General features: G+C 50.3%; 1 long non-coding RNA gene across 1 annotated transcript; it reads left to right on the top strand.

The window, feature by feature from the left end:
* The first annotated feature begins 3935 nt into the window (after window positions 1-3935).
* On the top strand, window positions 3936-6668 carry LOC309523144. Its single transcript, XR_014215266.1, has 4 exons — window positions 3936-4092; window positions 4681-4773; window positions 5085-5237; window positions 6645-6668. It is a non-coding gene; the product is annotated as an uncharacterized lncRNA (long non-coding RNA).
* The last annotated feature ends 242 nt before the right edge of the window (window positions 6669-6910 follow it).

Below are 6910 nucleotides of genomic sequence, written 5' to 3' on the forward strand. Positions count from 1 at the left end.
AAAAAGTAACAAAAAAGTTATTTTTATAATGACGAGTTTTGCGGCTCCCAGTTTTTTTTCCCTTCGGAAACGGGTCCAAGTGGCTCTTTTTGTCTTAAAGGTTGCAGACCCCTGAGCTAGAGGAAGCCTGAAAGCTGGAGTAATGCAGCTTTGAATATTGCATCTGTGAAGAGGGGTGTAACTCTAACCAACACTTCTTAAAAATAAAATAAAATTCTTCTTTTGGCGACCGCTTGTAACCAAGTAAGATTCTCTTCCATGAATACGGTCTTAACAGTGTGTCCATAAGTGACTGTGGAGGCCAATTCTGGATCCACACATCCTTCCGCAGTGGGGACATTGGTTTCTGGGCAGGAATTGATCATGGAGACAGATTTGCCAAGCAAGCCTTTCTCTTAGCACGTTTCTCCCTTGCGTCCTGAGTTTCTGCTTCATAGTCTGTGACACCTTTGGTTGAGGCTGTTCTCCAACTGGAGCACTCGCAGGCCAGTGTTTCCCGATTTTCCATGCTTATACTGCATTTTTTAGATTTACCTTCAAAGCATCTTTAAACCTCTTTTGTTGTCCACTGGCATTACGATGACCATTCTTGAGTTGGGAATAGAGTAGTTGCTTTGGAAGACAATAATCGGGCGTCCGCACAACATAACCAGTCCAAATAAAATAATACATAAATGGCCATAGAAAACAAGCTTGTTCCATCTTCCATGTGACAGCCTTTGAGATATTGGAAGATGGCTTTCATATCTCCTCTTTCCAGGCTAAACATACCCAACTCCTTCAACCATTCCTCATCAGACTTGCTTTCCAGCCCCTTGATCATCTTGGTCTCCCTCCTCTGCACACCTTCCAAATAGTCAACATCCTTCTCAAATTGTGGTGCCCAGAACTGGACAGAGTATTCCAGGTGTGGTCTTCCCTTGATTGGGACACTTGATGTGGGAGATCAAATGCAGGAAAATCTGAGCTTGCAGGGCAGCAGCTGAAGGAGGAGCAAAAGAGTTTTCTTGTGTGTGTGTTTGTGGCTGATTAGCTGCTCTCCCTGTGCAAAGGTCAGAGGGGGCAGGGTTTCTGTTGAGTCAGGTGATTAGCTGTGGGAGGAAATTATCAGAGCTTGCAGGGCAGCGCAGTTTGATCCATCTTTTAGATTTAGGGTAGCTAGTCTCAAACGTTTGTTGGGGGAGACCTAGGGTTTTTTGGGGGGGTTATTTGTCCTGTCTTCACGCTTTTTAAGATGGAGGACCGCTGTAGCCACCCCCAACGACATGTTTTCAAGATGGAGGGTGAGGGAACAACTGCAGTCGCCTGCGGTTCCTGCACAATGTTTGCCATCTTGCCAAAGGTTGCAGGCAGCTTTACCTGCAGCAATTGTAGGTTGATTGCCCTCTTAGAAGACAAAGTCCAGCAACTGGAGGAACGTGTAGCTACGCTCCAAAGAATTAGAGAGCTGGAGCTCTTCTTGGAAGCAACAGAGAACACCGTCTCCACCAAGGAGGAGACAGGGGACACCCCTGAGAAGGAGGCTAACTTGACATGAGCCAACAGTGTGACGCGGCAGCTAAAAAAGCCAATGCAATTCTGGGCTGCATCAATAGGAGTATAGCATCTAGATCAGGGGTCAGCAACCCGCGGCTCCAGAGCCGCATGTGGCTCTTTTACACCTTTGCCGCGGCTCCAGGGCGGATACTAGCGAGGGGAGGAGGCGCATTGTGCGTCCCGACACTCCCCACTGTGGCGGGCGCTGTACTGGCTGTGACGTCGCATGGGGGCGGTGCATGCGTTAGTCACGCACCGTCCCGACGTCACCTTCCCGCCCGCTACATTGTAAGGGGCCTGTACGCTGGTCACTGCATTGAAAGGGGGCATGTACGCTGGTCACTGTTTTGAAGGGGAGTGAAGAACACACACACACAAAAAGGTAACTTGTTAATTTAACGTTTATTTCAATGAGGAGGAGTAATTCTGAGGGGTCAAACAAAGAATAAAAAAGTGACAAAAAAGTTATTTTTATAATGACGAGTTTTGCGGCTCCCAGGTTTTTTTTCTTCGGAAACAGGTCCAAGTGGCTCTTTTTGTCTTAAAGGTTGCAGACCCCTGATCTAGATCAAGGGAAGTAATAGTGCCACTGTATTCTGCTCTGGTCAGACCTCACCTGGAGTACTGTGTCCAGTTCTGGGCACCACAGCTCAAGAAGGACACTGACAAACTGGAACGTGTCCAGAGGAGGGCAACCAAAATGGTCAAAGGCCTGGAAACGATGCCTTATGAGGAACGGTTAAGGGAGCTGGGCATGTTTAGCCTGGAGAAGAGGAGGTCAAGGGGTGATATGATAGCCATGTTCAAATATATAAAAGGATGTCACATAGAGGAGGGAGAAAGGTTGTTTTCTGCTGCTCCAGAGAAGCGGACACGGAGCAATGGATCCAAACTACAAGAAAGAAGATTCCACCTAAACATTAGGAAGAACTTCCTGACAGTAAGAGCTGTTCGACAGTGGAATTTGCTGCCAAGGAGTGTGGTGGAGTCTCCTACTTTGGAGGTCTTTAAGCAGAGGCTTGACAACCATATGTCAGGAGTGCTCTGATGGTGTTTCCTGCTTGGCAGGGGATTGGACTCGATGGCCCTTGTGGTCTCTTCCAACTCTATGATTCTATGATTCTAAGATCCTGATGTAGAATAGAATGTCCCTATTTTCATCTGAGAACTGTTGGAGGGGAGGCTGGTGCTTCTTTTAACTGCAATTACTGCATTGCAGGAGGCTGGACTAGAGGACCCTCAGGGGTCTCTTGCCGCTCTACAATTCTATGATTATTCTAATGCAGGACTTGATGCAGGACTTGATGCAGGAAGGCTGAAGCAGGTACACAGCTCACCTGGAAATTGGCTTCTCAACTAAAGTGAGATGGGCTTTAGTCACATTGAATCCTTAATCTGTTTAATTCTTTGTGCCTCCACACGTTGCTGAACAAGAACTCCAATCATCCCTGGCTAATGGACTGGAGTTATAGTTCAGCAGCCCAGGAGGACCAAAGGTACCCGGCGCCTGATTTAAAGGGTGGCAGTTTCTTCCTAAATTTGTACCTATACATAATAAAAGAACTTTGTCTTAATTCTATGTGTCTATTGGTCTCCGCTTTTTTCCTCCATTTTCTCTGGGGGAATGCAGTAAGCTGTCACTCTAAGGGGAAACAGGTCCACCCTCAGAGGAGATGGACGGACCCAAGGACAGATATTGTAGCCTTATTGGAGTTCACCGATTGGGTCTGCGTTGCTCTGGGACAGGAGGAAGGAAGTCAAAATGACACAGAGGTTGGTTCAAAGAAAGAGTTTATTCTGCTCTCCGGATAGCAGAAGGCACTTGCGTGATCAAGTCTACAGCAAGTCCAAAGAAATGACAGGTTTCATGCAGTTTATATATCCTCCAGGCACCCTCTCACTCCTCCCCTAGGAGCCCAACCACGTTGGCGTACGTACACAGGTTGACATCACATATGTTCCTGCTCTGGTACTCTCAACCATAAAAGGATCTTCCTTCCTGTACTTCTGACCATAAAAGGATATTCCTGTTCCTACTCCTATCTTGGAGCAAGAGGTCACTACTTCCGAGAACATGCTCTGGCATTAGTCCCAGACTTGGGTCTCCCCGTCATTTGTGGTCAGAACATAAGATATGTCTGTATCTGTTCTACTGGTAAAGTCAAGGCCAGTCTTGACGTCAAACTGATAAGGGAGAGAGCTGTGTTCTTGTTTTGCATTTGTTCAACGGCTAAAGTTTATGCATTTTAGCTAAGGAGAAATGGGGATTTTGGTGCAGTTTAAAAACTGCCTGCACAGTCAGTTTTGGGGTTTGGGAAACCCATTCCTTCAATATGCAACCTGTTTGTGACGTCATCTCAAAACCCCAACCACATTTTGCGGTTGAGGGCCACCCCCCCACCCAGCCTTGGGTCAGCAGCCTGTGGGTGGCTTGGCGTGGCTGGGACAGAATCAGAAAAGCTGGGGGTTATTTTTTTAAAAAATCACCACATATTAAAAAACAAGAAAGACAGCGTGACCATCAGCTAAGTCTCAAGATCAATGGCTGGGAAACTGGTGAGGGGACCAATCTCCATTGCTAACGGGAAATTGCTAAGGGTGTTTTGAGTCCTTATTTTATTCTGGTGTTTCAGTTATGGGTGCCTTGGGTTCTAATTTTTTATTGTGTATTTATTTTGCATTTTAATGTTCATGTTACTGGTTTTTGTATTTTGGAAAGAGCTGCTTATGGCACACTGTTAAAGAAAAAACCCCCTGCCTTCTCAAAAATTCCGGTAACAACACAAATCACTAAATGTATAATAAGCATTCTCTTTCTCCCTCTGCTACAAGCATTCTTTCTTGAAACCCCCTTGTTCCGTGTGGCTTCGATCCCATTAGCTTCCACCCAGCGTAGACCCATTCAGAGTCAAGGGCCAGAGTTATTCCTTCTCATTCATTTCAGTGGGTCTACTCTGAGCATGGCTGATGTCAGATACAAGCCAGAGCCTCAGGATTACATTCCTGGAAAGGCTTTGCCTCTTCCTCATGCTGACACCCTCCCTCTTGTCAGCCTCCTACTGTAGCTTCCTTGGGGCAGAGCCCTGCTTGTGTGGCAGATGCCACGCCTTCTCTCCCCTCACCCTTCTCCCTCTTCCTCCACAGTTCCCTGAAACAGATATTGGGGATTCCGAGGATGTGTGCAGGAGGAGGTCCCTGAGCTTGGAAACCCTGGGGGGCTCTGAAGACATTAAAGAGGTACGTGGCAGAGAGAGGAGGGAAGCCCAGGCAGGGAAGAGGGCCGGCCGGGTCACCTTCTGGACGGGTTGCGAGCAAGGGGGCAGGCAGGCAGGCAGGGGGCTGCTGAGGGCAGGCTGTGCTTGCTGCCCCACTCATCCTGATGGACCAGCCCCCCATGGCGCCAGGGCTTGAGGGCTTTCCTGGCCAGCTACTCAATGCAGGCAAGAGAGTCCAGCTTCTGGGTTCCTTCCTGTCTCATTCTGGGCTGCTGTCTTTTTCTTCACTGCCCCCCACCCCACCCACCCCCTCGGGGGTCCTGTCTCTGCCAGCAGTCAGCATCTGAGGGCCAAGAACCTTGTGACCAAGCGGCTAGCAAGGAGGAAGAGCCCAAGGAAGACCCAGGCAGCCCCCTGGAGGGAGAAGGCGAGGGCAAGAAGGAGGCCCCCAGACCACAGGGCACAGATCTGCTGGATTTTCAATGGGTAGGTGGCAGCGGCCTGAGGGGCAATTGGCAGAAGGGGAGGGGGGCATATCAACCCCACAACTGTTGCAACAAGGTCCTCACACTCCCCACACAGGGAGGAAGGAGAACCCAGAACATTGGTGTGCAAGCCCTTATGTGGACTTTTGAAATTGCCCACCCTGTAGCCCAAGACCCCCCCCCCCAAGGACATACATCCCAGAAGGAGGTGGTCTCCAGCACCTTGCTGATTTGTAAGGCTTCCCACTGCGAGGCCAGGATGCTGGGCGAATGTTTCCTTCTCCTGATCCATCAGGGATCTACTTAGGCCGTTGCGTACACAGTGTGACTATTGAGTGAACAACCCTTTCGGGGGGAGTGTCACCTCGCAGCCAGTTGGGATGAACCTGGAAGCTTCTGGGAAGCAACTTCTGGCTCTCCGTAAGCGAGACCTAGCTCAGTAGTGGAACATTTCCTATGTATGCAGAAGGCCACCGGTTCAATCTCCAGGGAAGACGGAGGAAAGAGCCGTAGCCAAAACCCAAGGCAGCTTTTGACAGCAAGGACAGAGCTAGACAAAACAAGGATCTTAGTTTGTGTGTGTGTGTGCGCGCTCACATGACAGCTTTACCTAGCCCAATGGGTGGGGTGCCTGCAACCCTTCAGATAATGATGGGGTGGTTGGGGAGGGGTGGTAGCTCTGTGGGGGGGGCATGTTGTGATCCTTCTGGGGTCGTTTGTGCACCTTTGGTCTCCACCTGCAGCCAACTCTCACTTGTGGTTTCCAGACGCCATCAGCAGGCAACAGTGGCCACAATCCTGGGAGCAGCTTTCATTGGCTGGCTAAATCGGGTGAGGGGAGCCAATGGGTCTCAAACCCTCAGTGAGTCAGGGGCTTCCCCTGCATGCGAAGCCAGGCTCCTGGGGAGGGAGCCTGTCTCGAAGAAAACTCTGCCTTGTGGGACATCTCTGAGAGAGAAAAGGCCAAGAAGTGAGCCCTATGCAAATCCAGAGTGGAGTCCCTAAGGCGGTTGGGTGGCGCCTTGTCCGCCTCCTTCTGGCAACTCCTGCAGCCCAGCTGGTGCCAATCGTCTTGCTCTGCTTTCCTTTGGACCCCTCAGTGAGGCCGGAAGGGGGGTCTTGTCCTCTGGGCAGCCCAGGACCTCCAGACACTTTGCCCAGGTTTGCGCCGTGGGGAGGCCATTTCAGTGCTGCCAACACAGCAATTCACCCCTGGAGGCGCATTCCACTGTCCCTCGAGACAGGCGGATGCCACACCCGCCCACACCCCTCGCCATCATCTCAGACCACTGGCTGGAGGAACTTTCGATGGGGCTCCGGAGGTTCCCCCTCCCAGCTCTAGGAGGCATTCCCTGCTCTTGGAAGAGCATCCCTCTTCTGATTAGAGGCATTTTCCTTCCTCGTGCAGCCAGCAGGGAATGTCTCCTCTTAGGACCAGGGAAGGAAAACCTGCAGAGTCTGGGTGTTGCTGGATTCCGTCTCCCATCACTCCCGACTGTCTGCAATGCCGGCTGGACTGAGGGAAGCTGGAGTCCCGTGACATCTAGAGAGCTCCTCCCTGTCTCTGCCAAACAAGCTTCTTCAGAAAGAAAAACTGAAGCCTTCAACGTGCATCTTTTATGCTCGTTCCTTCACGCTGCTCCCTGCTTGCATCATACCCTCCAACATTTCTCT

The sequence above is a fragment of the Podarcis vaucheri genome, assembly GCF_965113315.1.
Source record: "Podarcis vaucheri genome assembly, chromosome: 18".
NCBI classification, from domain to species: domain Eukaryota; kingdom Metazoa; phylum Chordata; class Lepidosauria; order Squamata; family Lacertidae; genus Podarcis; species Podarcis vaucheri.